This window comes from Macrobrachium rosenbergii, chromosome 23 (assembly GCF_040412425.1).
Source record: "Macrobrachium rosenbergii isolate ZJJX-2024 chromosome 23, ASM4041242v1, whole genome shotgun sequence".
NCBI classification, from domain to species: domain Eukaryota; kingdom Metazoa; phylum Arthropoda; class Malacostraca; order Decapoda; family Palaemonidae; genus Macrobrachium; species Macrobrachium rosenbergii.
This window is the reverse complement of record NC_089763.1, coordinates 34,247,212-34,271,750: the sequence shown is the minus strand read 5'-3', so window position 1 is coordinate 34,271,750 and position 24,539 is coordinate 34,247,212. Positions and strand designations below refer to the sequence as shown.

Genomic DNA, 24,539 nt, shown 5'->3' with positions numbered 1-24,539 from the left:
ACTAAGGATAACATGGTTAAAAGACCAAATTTTAGAAGCTGAGGACTGCCTGGTTATATTAGCAATAATAATAATAATAATAATAATAATAATAATAATAATAATAATAATAATAATAATAATAATAATAATAATAATAATAAGTTTTATAAGCTAAAAATAACGTGGTTAAACACCCAAGAGTTTTATAAGCCGATAATAATAATAATAATAATAATAATAATAATAATAATAATAATAATAATAATAATAATAATAATAATAATAATAATAATAATAATAATAATTTCTTTTGCATACGAAGAGATGAAGTAGCCTATTTACTATCCAAAAATTCCCACCTATTATCAGTTTTTTCTTTTAATCCATTTAATGATTTGGTTTCGTTCGTTTTTCTTTCTTTATCTAATATTTATTTATTTAGCAAAGTTCTCGTTCATACAAATTTTCTTGTCCTGAAACTCCATTAAAAACTGACATTTCCAAATCATTAAATTACGCTATTCTCTTTTTTCGCCTAGCAATCATTTTTATTTTTTTTTAATTATCCGAAGACTTTCCTTCCGGTTACCTCTCTCTCTCTCTCTCTCTCTCTCTCTCTCTCTCTCTCTCTCTCTCTCTCTCTCTCTCTTCATTTCCGTTCGTCTCCAACTCCAAACTGTCCTGAGTCACCGACCCGTGTGATTTTTATTGGCGATTTTTCTTTCCTTTTCTTTTCTCTCCGCGCTAATTACTCTCTCTCTCTCTCTCTCTCTCTCTCTCTCTCTCTCTCTCTCTCTCTCTCTCTCTCTCTCTCTCATTAAAAATAAGACAAAATGTAAAAAAAATCACTTAAACAACACGATGGGACTGGAACTGGATTTCAGGGATAACACACACACTCTCTCTCTCTCTCTCTCTCTCTCTCTCTCTCTCTCTCTCTCTCTCTCTCTCTCTCTCTCTCTCTCTCTCTCTCATAAAAAATAAAGACAAAACGTAAAAAAATCACTTAACACGATGGAACTGGAACTGGATTTCAATGATGACTCTCTCTCTCTCTCTCTCTCTCTCTCTCTCTCTCTCTCTCTCTCTCTCTCTCTCTCTCTCACATCGTACCGGACGCTGTACACCTAATGGACTTATTGGGAACTACCGAAGTCAAGTTCTTAATTAACCTCGAACTGGTTTCGCCTTACAGACAGACATCTGCGGCACGCCGTGACGTCACAATCGTTTGTGTTTTCTTTAGTCTCTCTTTGGCTCGTTTGTGTCAGCCTCTTCGTTTGTTAATTGGTTTGTCGCGTTGTTTGTGACCCTTGGCCACTCAGACCCGACTCCTGTGGTTTGTTACGTAAATTTGTAAAGCGTTTATTTTGTGGGATGAAGTTGCTACCCTTACGCCCATTCTGCCACAAATGTTCGTAGGAATCTTGCGGTTACCCACCCAGGCGTTGGCCAGACTCAACAGCTGTCTAATTTCACAAACCTAGTACGTTGCTTAGCTGATTTTATTTACTATTAATCGAGTTTAATTCCCAGTAGACGGTTAGTGCCATCTCTGTCCCTCACGTGGTGCACTGTAGGCATTACTAAGGGGCATTTGAAGCGTCCCTTCGGCCGCCGGCTTCGCCCAATTTACCATCACTCCCGTTTCCTTTATTCCACTCCGCTGTCCAACCACTCTAACTATTACTTCTTAGTGGGATCTTCTCCCACTTTCACTTGAGATCCTTGTACTGAATCTCATTTACTCTCTAGACCTCTTTACCTTGCTGTCCATCCACTCCAATTCCCTCTTTTCAGTGTCTTATGTACTGCAATCGATCGATCTAACATTTTCAAATCCAGATGAATATTTTATTCACAAATTTATTATTACATAGACTAAAAACTGCAACATTTTCAAACTTTAGAAGAGTAGTATTCGGAGGAGGAGGAGGAGGAGGAGGAGGAGGAGGAGGAGGAGGAGGAGGAGGAGGAGGAGGAGGAGGAGGAGGAGGAGGAGGAGGAAGGTGAAGAATAAAGGGAGGAGGGGGGGAGGAGGGGGAGGGGAGGAAGAGGGGGAGGAAGAGGGAAAGATGAAGAATAAAGGAAGAAGAGGAGGAAGATGAAGAATGGGGGAGGAGGAGGAGGAGGAGGAGGGAGACGATGAATAAAGGGAGGAGGAGGAAGGAGACGAAGAATACGCGGCGGAGGAGGAGGAGGAGGAATAAAGGGAAGAGGAGGAAGACGAATAGAAGGAAGAGGATGAGGAGAAGGAATAGGAGTCGACAATGGAAGGGTAGGAAGAACATCCTTCTCGAAGACTCCTTTCCTTTCCTGAAGGATCCCCGTCAGGAGTACTGAGGAATAAAGGGAAAAGGGACAAGAAGACGAAGCCTGGTAGAAGGGGGGGAAGGAATTTGAGGTGACGGAGTGGAAGGAGAGGAGGGCGTGCAGGACGTTAGCGCATCCGGTTTGATGCCGCCCACCCACATACAGAGAGAGAGAGAGAGAGAGAGAGAGAGAGAGAGAGAGAGAGAGAGAGAGAGAGAGAGAGAGAGAAATTTCAAAATGAGAGAGATTACAAACGGAAATATATAGCGTTTAATATTAGAAAAATCAATTTAGAAAAAGAGAGAGAGAGAGAGAGAGAGAGAGAGAGAGAGAGAGAGAGAGAGAGAGAGAGAGAGAGAATTAAAATGGAATTATATAGTGTTTAATATTAGAGAAAATCAATGGAGAGAGAGAGAGAGAGAGAGAGAGAGAGAGAGAGAGAGAGAGAGAGAGAGAGAGAGAGAGAGAGAGAGAATTAAAAATGGAATTATACAGTGTTTAATATTAGAAAAATCAATGGAGAGAGAGAGAGAGAGAGAGAGAGAGAGAGAGAGAGAGAGAGAGAGAGAGAGAGAGAGAGAGAGAGAGAGTTTTAAAATGAGAGATTAAAAATGGAAATAGATAGAGTTTAATATCAGAGAGGATCAATTTATAAAGAGAGAGAGAGAGAGAGAGAGAGAGAGAGAGAGAGAGAGAGAGAGAGAGAGAGAGAGAGAGAGAGAGAGAGAGAATCATTATCACAGCAGGGAAAATCAATTTAAATTGAGAGAAAAAGTGAGCAAGGGGGTCAGTTTAAAATCAGAGAGAGAGAGAAAAAAATTTTTAAATGAGAGATTAAAAATAGAAATATATTGCGTTTAATATGAGAGAGAGAGAGAGAGAGAGAGAGAGAGAGAGAGAGAGAGAGAGAGAGAGAGAGAGAGAGAGAGAGAGCACTCTCTCCCCGAGCCTGGCTATACAGAGAATGAGGAAGGGTTTCCCCCAAAGAGAGTTATGGCCTACCTACTACCATTAATCTTCTCGTGCCCAACATAATACACCCCTTCCCCTCTCCCGCCCCCACACCCTTCCCTCTCCAACCCCCTCCCCGTGGGGGAAGCAAAAAGGGGCATTCCCAGACCGGTCTCAAGTTCGTGGCATTGAGGCATTTAAGCGACTCCTCCTCCTCCTCCTCCTCCTCCTCCTCCTCCTCCTCCTCCTCCTCCTCCTCCTCCTCCTCCTCCTCCTCCTCTCATCTGGTACATTTGGTTTTCGAGGCCGACCTTTGAGGAGGAGAAGCCTTCTCGAGGCTTTGGTTACAGGGCCAGTGTTTTAAGAATTCGGCTGCTGCTTGAGACACAAGTGGGCGGTATGGTGGTGGATTTAGGTCAATAATAATAATAATAATAATAATAATAATAATAATAATAATAATAATAATAATAATAATAATAATAATAATAATAATAATAATAAATTCACCAACAAAATCTCCTGTGAGTGTTTTACAAATTCGGTTGTTGCTCGAGACAGTGGGCGGTATGGTGGGCGATTTAGGTCAATAATAATAATAATAATAATAATAATAATAATAATAATAATAATAATAATAATAATAATAATAATAATAATAAAAGGCGACCCTGTAACGAGGCTATAATATCGAGAATTAAAAGCCATAGTAGTGTTAAAAATATTTATGTGCAGGGTTAAAAAGGTTTTTAACTCTGTACATAAATATTTTTAACATTACTGTGGCTTGTAGTTCTCAATAACAATAATAATAATAATAATAATAATAATAATAATAATAATAATAATAATAATAATAATAATAATAAAAATAATAATAATAATAATAATAATAGCGTTTTTAAAAAATAATAGTAAAGATAATTCTAGCTTATAATAATTCTATTGATTACAAAATATTACTCTGCTTTTAATGCCCCAAATGGATTCTTCTTCTTCTTCTTCTTCTTCTTCTTCTTCTTCTTCTTCTTCTTCTTCTTCTTCTTCTTCTTCTTATCAGCAAATGTTTGGGACTAACCGTTCAATCTAACAACTTTATCATCTCCTATATCTTAAATTTTTGTGTACTGTATTGTATCTACCTAGAATATCTCTGTATTAAGGCCCTCAGCTAAAATAAAGGATATTATTATTATTATTATTATTATTATTATTATTATTATTATTATTATTATTATTATTATTATTATTATTATTATCATCATCTACGCCCTTCGACCAGTTCCGAAAATTCGTCCACAAAGGATTTCTACATTTCAGTACACCCCTCCTCCCCACCCCTCCCCTAACCACAAATAACCAAACACCCCCTCCCTCCCCTACCACCACCACCCACCCCAAACCCAATCTCCAATGGTCTACACATGTACTTCTGGGAAACGATGGAACACGATATACGCGTGGACTTGAAACTTCTTTTGTGAACTTCGAACTTCTTTTGTGTTCCCTTTACGCTCGGTTTCCAGTCCCTCCGAGGTACGGGCAGATGTTAAGAGAGGAGAAACAGGGAAACAATGCATGTTTCTATAGAGGTGATTGTTATGAATCATAGTCATGATATCACCAAATTCGTTCAAGCATAGATTCATTATGCGTCGTAATGATGATGGTAAATTGATATGGTTCAATTAGGAAAAATGAAATTACATGATACAAATGGAATTCAGATGAAGATGGGGTACAACGACGATAAATAATAATAATAATAATAATAATAATAATAATAATAATAATAATAATAATAATAATAATAATCATTATTATTATTATTATTATTTTCAAGTACAAAGAGACACCCTCTAATATCTGGCCACTACAAAGTTCTACAAACAAAAACGGAAACTATTTGGACGTTGCATTTCTTCATATATACTAACAGATGCAATCTCTTTAGCCCCGTATAAACATTGATATTAAAACATTCTACCAAGTCGCTAGCATCTCCTACACACATACATCGAGATATCTCGCTACTGGCATCTTCCTCTTAATAAAGCCCACATCAAAATATAACCATGCCTCTAACACAGTGGTTCTTAAAAAAAAAGGGGGTGCTCGCAACCCGGGTGCGAGGATACCTATATATTTTTATATAAGCATGTTATTTTTTTTTTTTTTTTTTTGCCAAAAGTAAAAATATAAAAATAAAATTACATAAGCATGTTATTTTTTTCTGCCGAAAAATAAAAATATAAAAATAAATTAAAATAATAATAATAATAATAATAATAATAATAATAATAATAATAATAATAATAATATAATAATAATAACAATAAAAATAATAATAATAATAATTTATATAAGCATGTTATTTTTTCTGCCAAAAATAAAAATATAAAAATAAATTAAAATAAAATAAAATAATAATAATAATAATAATAATAATAATAATAATAATAATAATAATAATAATAATAATAATAATAATAATAATAAATTATTTAAGAACGTGGTTTTTTTATTAATACACATCATATCAACTTTGTATTTTACCTTTTTTTTTATTTCAGCAATTGAGGGGGGTGCAAGAACTGACTGCTCATTTGAATGGGGTACATACACTGGAAAATGTTAAGAACCACTGCTCTAACATGTCTTGCAAACAAACAGGACACAGGACATTAAATCCCAAGGGACAAAGGACGTGAAATCCCCAACCCCCCCCCCTCCCACCCACAACCAAACACAGGAATCCCACAACGCCAAAGCCAATCGCGAAAAGACAAACAGCTCCTGACGAAGGTGACGAGAGGTCGAGCCCACCCGCCGTTTGGCCAAAAAAAAAATATAAAACCCGATGGCAAAAGGAGACAGATGACATCCTGCAATTACGATCGGCCCAATCAATCACGTCACTTCCAGAGATAAACAATACGGCAAAAAAAATAGTTTTAAACTGGAAACCCATTTTAATCCGTTATTTAATCCGATCTCTCTCTCTCTCTCTCTCTCTCCCGCCCCCATGAAATGACAGTGACATACTGTTGCAAGGTGCTAGACCAGTAGGTTCGGCTCACGTCTCCGCGTCCTGGTTGGTGAATTTGAATGAGCCAATGGCGGGACGTTACGTCATCCTCGTGCAGCCAATGGGGGCGCTCAATCGATCATCATCGCGAAGGAGAGTAATTAGACTTATATACGAAATGTACACATGGTACATAATGATCGTTTATACTACTTTTTGTAAACAAACGTTGACAGACCAGAGTAAACTATTACTAAAATACGTCCCTAAAGGCTTAACTAATAATACTTGATATATATACACAAACTATTCTAGCAAGGTCTTAAATGCCAGTGCAAACTTGAAGTTTACAGTCATTAAATAACAAAATCCAACGTTCTCTACACAAGATTTTATTCACGTTATCTTTTTCCCATTAAAGCACATCAAGGAGGGCTTGCAGTGCTCCAGATCAGTTGATAAACGTCAAGTGTTGTAACAGGTGGCACTTAAGACCCTGCAAGTGTTGCACCAGAATGCATGATGACGTTACCACTTAAGCACTGAAGAACCAAAGAGAACGTGCCTCCACTTGACAGGTGGACTAGAGCCACTAGTGCTCTTTTCAAAAGATATGTATCAGTGGGTGCAGATGTTTTATGCCTCAGGGAAAAGTATGGGCATGTGCATATGGATGGATACGTTTTATACCTCAGGGCAAAGTATGGGCATGTGCATATGGGGGCATATTTTTTATACCTCAGGGCAAAGTGTGGGCATGTGCATTATGGGTGGATATGTTTTATACCTAAGGGCAAATTATGGGCATGTGCATATGGGGGCATATTTTTTATACCTCAGGGCAAAGTGTGGGCATGTGCATTAAGGGTGCATATGTTTTATACCTCAGGGCAAAGGAAGGGCATGTGCATATGGGCGCATTTATTTTATACCTCAGGGCACAGTATGGGCATGCGCATACGGGTGTATATGTTTTATACCTCAGGGCAAAGGAAGGGCATGTGCATATATGGGCGCATAAATTTTATACCTCATGGCAAAGTATGGGCATGTGCATATCCTTGTTTTATGCCTCAGGGCAAAGTATGGGCATGTGCATATATGGGCGCATATATCTTATACCTCATGGCAAAGTATGGGCATGTGCGTATGGGTGCATATGTTTTATACCCCAGGGAAAAATATACAAGACCCTAGACATTGTTGAAATAAGGATTTTCTAGGAGTACTCCACAGTGACTAAATGCAGTTTCAAAACTTTATGGTATTGTAATACGATTTACTTTAGGTTTTCATGGATAACAGCAGCGTATATTTTCAAAAAATTCTAAACCCTATTAACTCTGTTACTTCTTTCAAATGGACACCATATTCTTTGGAAGCTTGAATTTCAAGTCAATGGCCCTTGCAGACTGTTCCACATGAATAAGGGTTCACTTTTTAAATTATAAAATAACATAACAATAAAAGTAATAAGCAATTTAGCCATTTTACACTGAATTTGCCGTCGAATCAAAATCCATTCAATATTCAACATCAGAATGATTTAGGTATCTGGTTGAATTTGACTGAATATAGAATTTAGGTCAAAGGCCAAGTGCTGGGATCTATAAGGTCATTCAGCGCTGAAATGGAAGCCGACAGTAAAAGGTTTTAAAAACCTCAAAGGGGGGTGATGAAGGGGGTGCAGCTAGGGAACGAGGGCACTCTGCAAAGAACCTTAAGTAATGCCTACAGTGCACCACATGAGGTGCACTGACGGCACTAACACCCCAACGGGGTTAGGTATTTGATGATGATCTGATAACTTGAAAAGAGGATATGGGCCCACCCCGACAAAAAAACCTTGACAAAAAAAACCTTGACGTAAGTCTGGACAAAACTGGTAAAATAGACACAATGTCAACACGGTCTAATCTGCACGTGGCGATTGACAACAGTAACCGGACAAAAAAAAAATATAGACAGCACAGCTGTTTGAGGAGCAATTCAATTGAATCAGTGGGTGATTGCTAACGACTTTTGCAGTGGCTTGCTGCTGCAGTTTTTGTTTTCTGTATACGAAAAAGTATTGTATCGGCTTTATTCTGTCCGCCCTCAAATCTTAAAAACTGCTGAGGCCAGAAGGTTGCAAATTGGTATGTTGATCATCCACCCTCCAGTCATCAAACAGACCAAATTGCAGCCCTCTAGCCTCAATAGTCTCTATTTCATTTCAAGTTAAAATTAGCCATAATCGTGCTTCTGGTAGCGATATAGGAAAGGCCACCATCGGGCCGTTGTTAAAGTTTCATGGGCCGCGGCTCCTACGGCATTATACCGAGACCACCGAAAGCTACATCTATTTTCGGTGGCCTTGATTATGGCCTTGAGTGCCCAGAAGAAACCTGGCGCATTTTTTACTTGTTTATTCAATGCTTTCGACGTCAAAGGAATGGGGCATTCAACGCAGCTCATTTTGTCTGTAAATATATTTATTCATTATTCTTTTACGTATTCATCTGATTCCTTGTTTATTTGTTATTTACTACAACCCATAACATTAGGGGGAAGTCATGCATTCACCAGTGACAGGTAAGTCTGTCCTGAATAAGCTGTCTCGAAAAGTTATTGAATCGAATTGAATATAGAATTTAGGCCAAAGGCCAAGCATTGGGACCTGTAAGATCATTCAGCGCTGAAAAGGAAATTGAGAGTAGGTAGGTTTGAAAGGTGTAACAGGAGGAAAACCTCCCGAATTGCAATGTGAAACAACTGTGGAGAGAGGGTGGGAGGTAAGACTGAAGTAAGACTGAAGAAAGAGAACATGAATGGAGGTACAGCAAAAGGAATAAAAAGGGGTTGCAGCTATGGGCCGAAGGGACGCTGCAAAGAACCTGCGGTAATGCTTACAGTGCACCTCTCCGTGAAGGACCGACCAGACCTCGAGTTGAAAGTGATTCCTTAAAATTTCAGAGCAAATTCACGAAAGCAAAAATCGGCAATTTACTAATGATGAGTGATCATTTAAAAGGAAATCTATGAAAACCCGTCTCTCTCTCTCTCTCTCTCTCTCTCTCTCTCTCTCTCTCTCTCTCTCTCTCTCTCTCTCAATATCCTTTATCACTTTTCCATCGACCACAAGTAAATAAACAAAGACCATTACATGCTTTTAATAAATAAAAAGGAACACATTCTCTCTCTCTCTCTCTCTCTCTCTCTCTCATCTGAATACCCATTAGCACTATTTCATCTCACGCACATGCGCAGAGGCAAAAAATCGACTCGTTAGGAAGCGTGAACACGACACCCATGTAACGGTGGCCTATGCTTCATTGAGTTTGTTGTACACCAGGTGTATTTTATGCCCTCCGGGTATGCAGCCCACTTGGGCACCCGGGCAACTTGTATTTGGCATTGTGCATGGACATATAGTTGGGTGGTCAAAGGATCTGTCTATCGTATTTTCTAAACAAGGTCTTGGTTCGAATTCTGGCCTGTATAGAAACACCTATTAAGCTATAATTCTATATATATTATTATTATTATTATATATATATATATATATATATATATATATATATATATACATAACATACAATTTATTATTATCATTTGCAACATTTCTGTGTAACTGCTGAGTCTTTCTTGTTGTGTCATTGTATATCTGAAGTCTCTATCATGTCTACCTTGTGTATTAGTCTATTACCTAGACCTTAAATGCGTATACTATAATTGTTATCATTATTATCTCAATCATTCGGTGAGGTATCCAACTTGTTTCTCCGATGTACATATTTTATAAAATATCAGTTGTATCTGCACTGTGCATTTTTACATACAGCCGTGAATTGAAATACCAGATTTTCATTCTTGCTTTTAGTAAATTCGTGGTCACTTTCCCAACTGTCGCCCTCCCAACATCCACCTCTCTCTCTCTCTCTCTCTCTCTCTCTCTCTCTCTCTCTCTCTCTCTCTCTCTCTCTCTCTCTCTCTCTCTCTTTATCACCCTTTCTCTCTCTCGTTCTTTATCTCTCTTTATCGCTTACTCTCTCTCTCTCTCTCTCTCTCTCTCTTCTTCATCTCTCTTTATCGCCCTCTCTCCCTAACCGCCCCCCCCTTGTCTCTCTCTCTCTCTCTTTCTCTCTCTCTCTCTCTTTAGTGCCTATTACCCTCGGTTCCCAAACCGAGTAACAAATGACCCAACCGCCCGAGACAAACCACCCACGCTGCTCATAGGCGTTCATTGGGGCATTAAACGACCACCTGACCTCTCGTGACCTCTCGGACAGGGCGTCCCGACCTCATTTGGCTCGCCCGTCGACCACCCTCGGCCGCACGTGACTTCGAGTCGAGTAACAGGGTCGAGTTGCCCTTTGAGTCCCCCTAACCGACAGAGGGTAGCTTACCGAATTGGTGGCCTCCCTCCCCCGGCGGGCGGGGTATGTGTGGTGTCCTCAAAGGGGCGAAGGGGGGGAAGGGGTGTGGTGTCCTCAAAGGGTACCGCCCGATATTTTGGGAGTGTCGTGTTTGTGTACACAGGAGGAGAAGAGGAGGAATTTGTGCTGCAGAGGGTCTGAGAGGTAGGTAGTTTTTTTTTTTTTTTTTTGTCTAGAGGCATTTTTTTTTTTAGTGGGAGATTTTGGAAATAAGTTTTCAGCTCTGTCAAGTTCACTTAGGGGGAATAGTGCCATCAGTGCACCTCACGCAGTGCACTGTAGGCATTACTTGATATTCTTTGCAGCGTCCCTTCGGCCCTTACCTGCAACCCCTTTCATACCTTTTACTGTTCCTCCGTTCATAATTTCTTTCTCCCGCTGTTCTTTCCACCCTCTCCTAACAATTGTTTACTAGTTCAACTGGTATGTTCTCCTCTGTTACACCTCTAAAACCTCCTTTACTCTAGAAAGAATACAAATGCCCCTGCAGAAAATAAAATGAGATTCTATATTCACATTGCCAATAATTACATTGATGATAATATTTATGAGGAATGAAAAATAGATTACATGGGAAAATAAAATGTGATTTGAACGCAATGAAATGCTGGAAAATTACTTAAAGGAACCGCTAACCAGGTGAGAGATGGATTGATTGACCGAATTGTATGATTTCATTCACAAGCGTCACCCACGTTAAATACTACAGTATTTTACTACGATGCATAAAAATGTATTTTGATACTAGGATATCCACAAAGATGAAGAAAAAGGCCATACATTAGGAACAACATAAAAGAAAAGAAACACGAAGTCCTATGACAAATCAGTTACTTTTGGATCAACGAGATCTTTGTTCTTTTAGTTTATTGGATCAACAAGATCTTTGTTCTTTTAGTTTTTTGGATCAACAAGATCTTTGTTCTTTTTTTTAAAAGTGAAATCATCATAACAAGGCCGTATAAAAACACTACAAAATCGTCATATGTACCAATATTAGAGTAGAAATTATGGTAATAATGCAATTCAACCTTGTTAATGAGTTTACGTACAGTGCTTAACCTATCTCAAAACTACCCACACCCATGACAAAACTCTAATCTCCTACGAACAACAATATACAAGCTTATTTAATATTAACTTAGTAAAACGAGGAAGAAACGACATTGAGAGAACATAATATAAAAAAATTAACAAAGAACTGAGTACCAACTAACGGATAAATATAAAAATACCCAAAAATCGACGAAAGCAAAAAAAATTTTAAAAGAACTTATCAATTTAGACGAGTCTCCCATTTCAGTTTTCTATGATGTTTTCGTTTGCCGGTTTTCTTTGATATTTATATTTGCAGTAACAATGTCATGTTGGAACAAAAATAATACCTTAAAATTATGGCGTTATTTGTCACATCTGACCTTGAATTCTAATATAATTAACATAAAATATTCATTATATAACATATAATAAGCTTCCAAGCAACAATCATACTTAATAAGCCTAGAACCTTAATAATCGTCACGTACATAAATAAGATTATCAAACGACGCATTTCTCCCTAATTTTGACAAAATACGCATCATTCGACGACGAAAGCGTGCAGGAGGAGAAAAACGAAAAAGAGAGAATATGCGTATAAAGCTGGAAAAATTATAGACGGAGAAGAAACAACAGAGGGAAAACGCAAAATAAAGATGGGAAAGGAACACTGGAATAGCTTAACGGTTGCGTCAAACCCCTTCCTTGTCTGCGGAGTCCACGCACCAACCTTCCTTATGGAGTTCTGTCAAGTCCGTAGCTAAGATAGTCCACTTTAGTACTGCGTGATAGCGGTAGTAGAGAGAGAGAGAAGAGAGAAAAAGAGAGAGAGTGGGAGAGAAGAGAGAGAGCAACCTAAGGAGGGATGGAGCGCGAGAGAGAGAGAGAGAGAGAGAGAGAGAGAGAGAGAGAGAGAGAGAGAGAGAGAGAGAGAGAGACCTAAGGAGGAATTGTGAGAGAGAGAGAGAGAGAGAGAGAGAGAGAGAGAGAGAGAGAGAGAGAGAGAGAGAGAGAGAGAGAGAGAGAATGGCTAAGTAAAGGCTAGGCAGTGTTGGGGGCTACAAGGAAGGACGAACTTTACTGGTTGTTTATCGTCTTTACAATACAATCTTGTGTTAATCAAGCAATCGATAAACAAATAAGAAATACGACCGCAATGGCAATACACCTTTAGTGCTTAAGCATGCGTGGATAGAAGCAGCTTTGTTTATTTAGTAATCCAAAGCAAATAAACCAAGATAAATGATTTAAAAGCAATTTTCATTAGGTGAAAATGTAATCGATTACCTTGGGATGAATTTACCGAGCTCCCTGTATTATTATTTATTTATTATCCTTAAGACGACCATTTTATATTATCAATTTGTTCTTAAGGTAAATCGTCTTATAAATAAAACGCATTAACCCTATCTTTCTAACGTTATTTATTCAAGTAAATAACCAATTAACGAAACCCTTAAAGTCACATCTCCTAAGGGTACTCGGTAATCTCCTCGTTATAAGACATCGTGAAAAACGAACGAAATAACAGCAATTTGCCGCAGCGGGAACCGCAGTGCAGCAAATCTCCCCGCGTCTATGGGACGCTGTTGACCCGGAAGAAAAGCAGGCCGCATCGTTCAAGTTCTCTCATTGCATCATAAGAAAGGGAAAAAGGTCTCGATAGAAAATGGATGTCGCCTTTAGGCGTGACTTCAAAAGATTCTCAAATTTTAATTATATTATTTTAAAATTAGTTCAATTTTATTTTTTTTTTTATGCCAAGCAGTAAGGGGAGGAGGCAAGGTTGAGTGAGAACGGCTGGGTAGGGAGGAGGAGGAAGAGGAGGAGGGGGAGTTGCCAGCTTTGTTTTGATGTATGGACAAATATTTGGTTTCAAAAGTGACTGCAAAATCGTCCCGTTAAAAAGGTTACATTTACGCAAAGCATTCCTACATATAATTAAAGATGACGGTTGTGAATCTAATGCATCTCAAAGCCACATACCTGTTCAATAAATAAATAAATATATAATAAATATATAAAAATAAATAAATAAATATTAATTAAAGCATTGATGGAGGGGTGTGCGTGGCCTTTCTATGCCATGAGTTTTAAAACACTACCAATATCATAGATAACTTTCTTCCATTATGCATGTCTATCTATCTATCTATCTATCTATCTATCTATCTATCTATCTATCTATCTATCTATCTATCTATCTGTCTGTCTATCTATCTATTATGTATGTATAGATTATATATATATATATATATATATATATATATATATATATATATATATATATATATATATATATATATATATATATATATATATAACTATTCTTCCATTATGCATATCCATCTATCTATCTATCTATCTATCTATCTATCTATCTATCTACATAATATATATCTATCTATATATATATATATATATATATATATATATATATATATATATATATATATATATATATATATATATATATAATCTTCAAGGAACATTTTCCCTTTATTTATCGAAAGCTATGCACAGGCAAACACACACCAAATAGGATTCAACGTACTTCACGAAGCTGCACAAATTAACTTCACATCAAAAAGGATTCCAGAAATTCGCGTGAAATGCCCATGCAAACCAAGGTCCAAAGGTTGCAACCTACCACCGCGTTTTGGAACACAACAGATGCGTTGCTTTTATACGCTCAAGCTGACACAAAATAAGCGACACAAAATAAGCTTTCTGTAAACAAAATAGAAACTACGGGTCTGCAAATAAACAAACATATTTGCTGCTTATTTTTCTCGTACATCAGTTCATCTAACATTCTAAATCATGCAATTCCTACAAAAGTTACTTCATAATCTAAAATTCGAAATACGCAATTCCTACGTACGTCAATTCATAATCTACGATTCTAAATCAACATGCATTTCCTACATATGTCAATTCAAATTCTAACATTCGAAATCACCATGTAATCCCTATATACGTCAATTCATCAAACATTCCAAATCAACATGCAATTTCTACATAAGTCACCATTTAAATTTCTAAATCAACATGAAATTCCTACATACGTCATTCATAATCTAAAATTCTAAATTAACAGGTAATTCCTACGTACGCCAATGCACCATTAAAATTCTATATCAACAGGAAATTCCTACGTACGCCAAATTCATCAATCAATTCCTACGTACGCCAATTCATCAATCAAAAATCTAAACAAACATGCAATTCCTACGTACGTTATGTTAATTCATCATCTGAAGTTATAAATCAACAGGCAATTCGTACCTAGTCCAAATTCCCGCTACATGGAATACAAGACCCATTCAAAGACGCCCTAATCACAAGTAAACGCTAAATAAAAGGAGGCAGGTAGGTAACACGGCCGCTTCAAAGACACCATACCTTAATCGCAGGTAAATTCTACGAGAAAAAGGGTAGGTGACAAAGAGTAATTTTTACAGGGAATAAAAAAAGAAGACTTTGTCATCACACACTTACCGATATTGAATGGCACTAATATACAGATTGATTACAGTAGCCGTTCCCCCGAAGTGCCGAAGTGGCCCCTCGGTTATGGGGCCCTGTTGAAACACACTGCATCCCGCTCAACGCCGTTTTGAGTTTCGCGATAAAGGGAAGAAGCAACAGCTTCGGACGCCTGAATGATGTGCCTGCATTGCCTTGCTTGGCTAAAGCACACCTGCATTGCTGAACTTACCTGCAATGCGATAAATAGATAAGAAGACTGGTTTCGTTACATGGAAAATAAATTAGTTAAGTATTATAATCTGTTTCATTTTTTAAAACATCGCCAGAACGATGAGATAAAATTGTATATATAAAGGTGCTTATTTATCTTCTGTTAGCAATTCTTAAAGGGAAAACTCATTGAAATAAGCCAACTTTGCGTATTTGGGTTTGTGAAATTAGTTTTATATCTAATCCTTAAAAGATTAATTATGATTTATCTTCATTTCCCCCCATTACATTCCTTTTCTGTATTTCCACAGACAGATAGATGGATGTACTCGGCGAAGCCTTATTATAAATCAAGAACATTTTCCATCTACATTTTTCATTATTTCTGTACGAGAAATGAAGCAAAATTATAATATATACACAGAAAACGAAGAATTTCTTCATCTTCCTCCTCCTCCTCCTCCTCCTCTCCGTCCCTCTATCAGCTGTCTATTAAATCTGTCTACCTACTGCTTCCTCCGCCTTCCCGTCTCTCTCTCTCTCTCTCTCTCCTCTCTGCCGTCAACCAACAAACCGTTTGCCAAAAGCGCGTCGCATCAGCCTGTGACGACACAAAGCGTCAAAAGTAGTGTGCATGAACAGCGAACCATAAGGAGACAGGTTGCTCTTGTCAACATATGGCTTGACTGGGTACGGAACTTCTTCTTCTTCTTCTTCTCTCTTTCTTACCCGGCAATGTGACAACAACATTCACTGTCGTTTGTCAATGCACGGAAATAAACGCAAGAGTTCAAGTTTTACTAAAAGAATCAATCAGAGAGGTGCGTAATGTTTTTTTTTTAACCAAAACCTATCTTTAGGTTAGATAAAAAGTTTATTTTCGTGTCAATATCAGGGGTGATTTCATAAATTTCTTGCATATCTACATACATATGGCGTAAGCATGCACATGTATAATTAATTAAGTTTGGAAAAGGACTTAGGCCGTTTCCTCTCTCTCTCTCTCTCTCTCTCTCTCTCTCTCTCTCTCTCTCTCTCTCTCTCTCTCTCTCTCTCTCTCTCTCTCTCTCTCTCTATATATATATATATATATATATATATATATATATATATATATATATATATATATATAGACATATATACATACATATATATACATACATATATATATAATATATAAATAAAGATTTAAATATTCATCACGTTCATATTTTCATATTATATATATATATATGTATATATATATATATATATATATATATATATATATATATATATATATATATATATATATATATATATATATATATATATAGATATATAGATAGATAGATGCAAAAAGATAGATTCTAAAAGATAGATATTTTTTAACAATGGAATTTAAAAAGCATATCTTTTAATAATTTATTTATAATAATTTCCAATTACTTTCATTTCCGCAAGAAATTCAGCATACCTGACTCCTAAGTAACTTGGCTTTCCACTTATTTTATTCACTAACTTGACCGACTGGCACATATAAACAGGCGTCACAGAAACGATGGTCATCGACGCCGAATATGCTTCCGAAAATTAACTAAAACTGCGTAAATATTCACACCGAGTAAATGAACAATAACAAAGGGAATATGGCTTTAATTAACTGAAAGTGGCCAATATCCAATACACACACATACATATTCTCTCTCTCTCTCTATATTGTGTGTGTTCTCCAGTCACTCATATATGAATTTAAAGACCAACAGTTTTCTTCTTTTATCCTTTTAATTTATATAAGAGAGAAAGACAGAAACAATGAAATTCAGTAATTGATCAATGAACTCCTCCAGTCGGCTTCACATGTCTCATTGGGACCCGCAACCACTTACCCACCTATAAAATATATTTTTGGTATCTACTTTTTTAGTATTTTGTAGTTTAAATTCTATGTATATAAGTCAGTCCAGTGTATTTTATGCGAAATAAAGCCATTATTATTATTATTATTATTATTATTATTATTATTATTATTATTATTATTATTATTATTATTATTATTATTATTATAAAAAGCTTTAATAACTAAGGCTGTGGTAAAATACGATATTTCAAATAAAAATGAGATTTTTTTATGTAGTGTTCGCCACTCAAATTCAATCTACTTTGATAATTATTCGATTAAAACAGTAAAGGGGTGAGGTTGCTTGCCAACCCCCCCTGACCCAACATTCTCCACCCAGGGTTGCAATGCCGTACAATCGACTATTTATCCTTTCAGGAGCTTTAGTTACAGGTCACACATGGAATACTGGTTCAAAGGAATCTCTCTCTCTCTCTCTCTCTCTCTCTCTCTCTCTCTCTCTCTCTCTCTCTCTCTCTCTATATATATATATATATATATATATATATATATATATATATATATATATATATATATATATATATATATATATATATATATATATATATATATATATATATATATATATATATATATATATGGAGGTATGTCAACCAAAACAAATCTTTTCATGCTTTTTCACTGAAGTTGCAACGTTTGAGTTTTTCAATTGCAACAGCAAACTATTTGTTAATAATAATAATAATAATAATAATAATAATAATAATAATAATAATAATAATAATAATATAGAGAACACGTTTGTTTGCATGTGCTTCATCCAAGTTTCGCGTTTGTTGTTCCAAACCGGAGCGTTTTATATCGTAACTTGTTTTAGCTACTAACTAGCAAGAACATCCAGCATATTCCAAATAACGTTTTCAAACATCTTTCGAATGACTGTAGGCAACTGTCATTTGCATACATTAACGTAAGGCATATTTACTCATGACTCCTTCGCCCCCTCCCCCTTAACCCACCACACGCCCAAAACAGGACATGATGAAGTCCCCCTCTATAAAGGATTGCAACAAAGTATTTTCAATGCTACCAAAACGCGGAACATGTAACTTGTTATTTCAAGTACAACCGCACTGCGATACCAAACCGCACAGATACAATGCCTTAACATTACTCGTCTTCATGTATGCACAGTATATGTACTGCAATTGAAGCTATTTGCATGTACACAAAGACCGCATTGCCTCCTCCTCTGACGAAGTTGGCAGAAGAAGACCGTTGTCAAACCATTGGCTTTCAACAGAGCAACATAAACTTGACGAGAATTCCGTTCATCAATTTCGTTTCCAACTGCATGAGAGGACTCGTACGCAGAGATAAAAAGCATTGGGTTTATTCAAAAGAAAAATGAAGGAAAGTTTAACTGTCTGCCTGAAGTATATACCTTATATAAAACTGAGAATAATATTCGATTAATTTAACAGCGCGGTGAACGATCTGGGTGTGGCCACATCCCCAAATTTGAAGGATGGTCTTTACATACATACATACATCAGTCTTATTCTTTTATGGTGGCTGATAGCCCTAAATACATCAAATCACTTTGATCATTTTCGTACCGGTTACACGTCAGATATTTGGAGAGAGAGAGAGAGAGAGAGAGAGAGAGAGAGAGAGAGAGAGAGAGAGAGAGAGAGAGAGAGAGAGAGGGGGGATCACTAATCTTGTTGCCGAGCCAAGATTCATGATCATCACATTCATTATTCATCTACGTTCATTAATTCAGTTTATCTCTGGCCCAACCACTGATTCACTGACAAAACCCCAATCCCTTTTCATCCACTCATTAACTTCAGTAAACTCTGCGTCATTCCTTTGTTTTGGATCAAAATCATCTTCATTTTTCTCCACAGAACCCAATGTTTATTTCAATCAAACGTTACGCTGGAGGGCGACTCTTCTTCTTCTTTCAGAAGCGCGTTTGGAATCCGCGTCTGATCGAAACCAGCCTTCGCAACAGACTCGAATTCCGAGAAGGAAGTGTATGTGGACCGAACCCCATGCTTTAAAGCAAAGCATCAGTTAGTTGCTCGAACAGTCACGAGATCATATCTACAAAGCGAAAGCTTAAAAGATCTCTACGGTTCCAGTAAAAAAAAAAAAAAAAACATCTACAAACCACAGCTCAGGCAGACGGATCACTATTGCCAAAGAACCAAATATATTGGAACAACAACTATATAGATATTGAAGTTCAATTCATGGAAGCAAGAGAGTGAGTGAGTGAGAGGGGGAAAAAACAAAAAGAAAATAGTTCTCGCAACCCCTGGGGGGACTCGAACCCCCAATCCCTGGCTTAGGAGGCCAATGCCTTATCCATTAGGCCACAGGGGCGAGATACGAGGAGAGAGATCTCTAAAGTAGTTCATTGGCAAACTACATTATTTTTTTGCGGTTCGTTCCTTGCTCTGTTAGTTTTTGGCTATCATTCTTCGTTCTTGGACGTTCCTCTGTTGTTCTACTGTTCGTTTCCTTTCGATCTCTTTGTATTTCCGTCGGCATTTATACTTCTTTGTGCTGGCTCCCGACATCTTCACAAAGGTGAACGGAATCCGGTTTCACAGACCGTCGAACGAACGAGGAAGCCTTTACCCCACAAAATCCTTCATTTCCGACTCGAATTCCACATGCTCAAGAGTAGGTCTATGTGTGATGTCCCACCGGCTGAGGAATAAATAATGACAGCGAAATGGATACCAGAGCGAGAGACGAAAATAACATCGGCTGCGGCGCCAGTCCCCCGAAAATCAATAGGAACGGAGGAGCGGCAACAGGTCCAAGCTGATTCGCAACCGGCGGCCAACGAAGCTCCGAACACGAGTTCACGAGCGCGAACCTCTTTTCGGCTTGAAAAATAGATTGTAATGGATTCATTTCATATTGAACTTTGCGAAGATTATTTAGGATTGTCTGAGACATAAGATGCAAGGTAAATTTCACTTGAAAACCTGTCGTAACACAGATATTAAATCGTATTCGATGGGAAGTCGACTCATCGGTCAAGTCTCGGGTTTGGTAACTGAAGCAGCGGAACTGTACCGTTATTCCTAACCGAATTTTCGAACAATATACGAGTTTCAGTGGTCATTATGAAAACATTTTGTAATCTGCATTCATTCCTGATGACAATTACATGAAATTGCGTGAATACTGAATTACAAAACTCTTGTACTGCCAACTTTACTACACGGCACAAGTAGATCCATCTGACCGCTGAAAAAGATATTAAACCTGACTAGAGTTCACGATGTACATCATAGGACTTTACCCTTTGAATACACCGTTATTTGTGTGATAAATAACTATCAAAACACACAAGTTTTGATGCAAAAACAAATGGAAAATTCACCTAAACAAACGCGACTTGGCACCACCGCAGGCAAGCACTGTTGCAAGAAGTTCCCAAAAAACCTGAATTTTTTAAAGAGAACAACACTCGTCATCCTGCCTAGCACCGAAACCTACATTAGACCGATGATTGAAAAACAAATTAAAAACAACATTGACTAAAATAACCGAAACCCCTGGGGGGACTCGAACCCCCAATCCCTGGCTTAGGAGGCCAATGCCTTATCCATTGGGCCACAGGGGCCGCCTGCAAGAGCTGCTATTGTCGAGGTCCCGTTCCGTAAGTCATTTTAGGGGGTCGATTTTTTTTTGCCTTCCCAAATCGGATGAGATTTTCCCAGTCAACACAAAACTGAAGATATCTATTTCCTACTACAATGCTTTCCAGGACGTCTTCACTTGCTTGTTATGTGCATGCAATTATTACGCAACACCCAGCCTTTGCTTTCTTCACGTGGGTGTCGTTAAAAGTTTGGTAATTACTTGGCAATTTTGTTTATTGCTTGAAAGCATGAGAGGTTCTCTTGAAGGTTGCTTGGAAGCGTCATTATTTGTTTGTTACTATCTCTTTTTTAAGGCTTTATATAAACGATATATATTGGCTTGATTATTTCAGATTTGCAAATGCAAGATTATTTTTCTGAGAACTGGAAAAGTTTTCCAGAATTATGCGTATTTACAACTGGAACGACCCACAATATCTAGAATGGCTTTAAATATGTTTGAAATATCAACTAGAATGACATAACACTCTAGATGACATATCTCGAAGGACTTAAACAGTATCATATAGTATGCATCAAGTGAAACATTAACTCGGAAGATTTAATATCACCCCAAATTTGACCTAAAATATCAACTGGAATTACTCGAGATCCTATGGAACGACTGGAAACCTTACCCAAAACGACTTAACTATCGATGCTTCTTTGGGTAGATGTAAAGTAGACGGCCGCACGAAGACATCGTTTATTAATATAATTTGTCTACCATACAATATAGAAATGAATGTATATAATATTCTGATCCCCGAGGGGGTAGTACTAAACCAGGCGTCCCAAGGAGCTTCCGCTATGTTTAGTACTACAGCTGCTCGGTGTAGGTGACGCGTAGATAAGAAGCTATAGTAGCACATCTAGATTCAATTATCAACACGGCAATACTTAAAATTATACACTAAAGCGTTATTTACCGCTGTTTCTTTCTTTCTAGCTATCTAACGCGGTAGATTCTCTCAAATTATCCGAAATATCTAAAACGACATCGGACTAACCCGAAGAACTTAAAACGCCATCTGGAAAGGTATACATCACAACGATATCCGGCCTGGGAGTAAAATGGCAAAAGGAAATGACAAAATAAGAGCAGCGATGCCACTTCTTTTCATTTACCAATTCTCTCAATTTACCACTTCCTGTAATTTCCCACTCCTTTCCATTTACCACTTCTTTCCATTTACCACCACTTCTTTTAATCAATTTACCACTTCTTTCCATTCACCACCACTCTTTTCCATTTTCCACTTCTTTTCATTTACCACCACTTCTTTCAATCTACCACCACTATCTTTCCATTTACCACTTCTTTTCATTTACCACCACTCCTTTCAATTTACCACTTCTTTCAATTTTCCAATTTACCACTATCTATGAACGTAACCTAAACAAAATTATCTACTGAATATTTCTATCCACTGAAGAACTGTGCTTCTTAGTATAATTTGTCGTTTTACATATGTAATTTTTTACATCAATTCCCTTAAAACAATTTTGAACACCACTGGAAGGTAGTTGGTAACTTTCGCATATAAAAATGGATAGGCTACAGAAGAATATTAATTGATAGTAATAATTACTATTATAAATATTAGATACCATTTCTTCCACCTCTTTGCAGCGTCCCCTTTACCTGCATTCCTTTAACTGTACCTCCATTCATATTACCTTTCTTGCTATCCACCCTCTCCTAACAATTATTTCATAGTGCAACTGGTTTGAGGTTTCCCTCCCGTTACACCTTCCAAACCTACCTACTCTCAATTTCCTTTCCAGCGCTGAATGACCTCATAGGTCCCAGTGCTTGGCCAATGGCCTTTGGCCTAAACTCTATATATATTCCTATTTCCTCACCACTCTATTCCTATATCCTCACCACTCTCATTGAGATAATAAGCGGACGGTCCCAAGCATGTTCCCCAAGTACCGCTGAACGAGTTCATCGTTTAGGGGGGAGGCAAGTTTCCGTGCAATACGGGCGCCGTGTTTAGTACCAGTCCCTTAATTGGGTATGGACGTAAAATGTTAAATAATTACGGTAAAAACCATGAACATAGCGTCTTTGGATGTTATACGGCCTAAATGATTTACGGCCGAAACAGCCAGAACCGCGTTGAATAACGGCCATAATTACAGTAATCGCATTTACAATATATCAAATGGATTAATCTGCTCTGTATTTTCTCGTCAAAATCCTACCATAGTTGACGACGGAGATTTGATACCGGTAAAACTATTTTGCTACCACTAGCGGATCCGGGGGAAGGGGGGACCTGGGCACGTCCCCACCCTTGAAAAATAATGACAAAATAATAATATTGAAGATTTGGATAACAGCATGAATAAGTAATTAAAAATGGGAAAAAATTAAAAATCTATTAGCCTAAAGAAATATAAATGAGAAAATTTTATATATGTATATTATACATATATATTATGTAAATATTTGTATATCATGAAAATTGGTGGCCCTCCATAACATTTTTCTGGATCCGCTAGTTTGTGCGACGGAACTGCAGTAAGTACTTACGATGTCACACAGACGTCTGAGATGAACATTGTCCCTGGACAAATCGTCTCCCTCTGTTGACAAGTCCGGGTCGCGAGGGCCACACCAGGGCTCTTATATCCTTCAGCACTTTAACGCATACGGGAGGGGCCCCTTAGGTCAACAACCACTGCGGGTCGCAGGTCGGTGCAAATTAAACTAACCATGCCCGGGGTCGCAAATACCTTGCTCCTTGTTAACGAGCTCTTACTAATCAACCGTATATTTCACTCACTCGCAACTTTTGGGTGATTTGTTTTAGGCCTAGTTACACTCGACTGACAGATGGAGTTGACTGTGCTTCCATGAGTCTTCTCTACATTTTGTAAGTTTGTAATATACTACATTTTGTAATCTTGTAATATATACTTGTAATATACTACATTTTGTAATCTTGTAATATATACATTCTTCACAGACACAGCAACGGCGTATATTCGCAAAAATTAGTATAATTGTTAGGCCTATTTCACGCAACACGGGGCCATTTGGCTAACTTGCTAATATTAATGATCGGAATATATCTACGGTGGACGTTCAATACGCTAATAAACAAAATATATGCGTGGGAAGGACGAATTACTACAACTAATACAATTATTCAAGCAAGAACAATATAGGACAAAATAATCACGAATGATTCTTGGTCATAAAAGTTACACAGCAATATTTTCGGTAATGAGCTTATTCACTCTGATACATCCTCACCACACACTCCTGCGGCCAGTCATATGCTTCAGCAATGGTTAGAAAAGGAACTTTTATATGTGCCAAGGAGTTAGGTATTTCAACGATGTGGTCACCTATACAGTAGATGACCCGTCCAACGGCTGATGCACTTTCATAGCCTTGAGACCTTGTTCGTCTTCCATTTACTCCCTACTCTGAGAAGGCCTTCGATTCCATTATGATCAGATCTTCCTCTTAATTTCGTATTTCACGTAATTTCTATAGCACTTAAATACCAGTACTAAGGAATTGACTTATTCACTACGGGGTAAGCGCGTCAACTGATAACTATTTACAGCTGTTCAGT

General features: G+C 37.5%; 1 long non-coding RNA gene and 2 other non-coding genes across 3 annotated transcripts in view; all 3 read right to left on the bottom strand.

The window, feature by feature from the left end:
• LOC136851473 (uncharacterized) overlaps positions 1-24,539 on the bottom strand; it is a 544,852-nt gene extending 520,313 nt beyond the window's left edge. Inside the window, exons 1-2 of the long non-coding RNA XR_010856888.1 lie at positions 23,486-24,539; positions 15,232-15,451 (exon numbers count right to left, since the gene is read on the bottom strand). This is a non-coding gene — a long non-coding RNA (uncharacterized lncRNA). The remainder of the gene's footprint in view (positions 1-15,231; positions 15,452-23,485) is intronic.
• TRNAR-CCU (transfer RNA arginine (anticodon CCU)) lies at positions 19,594-19,666 on the bottom strand. Its single transcript has one exon. It is a non-coding gene; the product is annotated as a tRNA-Arg (tRNA).
• On the bottom strand, positions 20,852-20,924 carry TRNAR-CCU (transfer RNA arginine (anticodon CCU)). The gene has a single exon. It is a non-coding gene; the product is annotated as a tRNA-Arg (tRNA).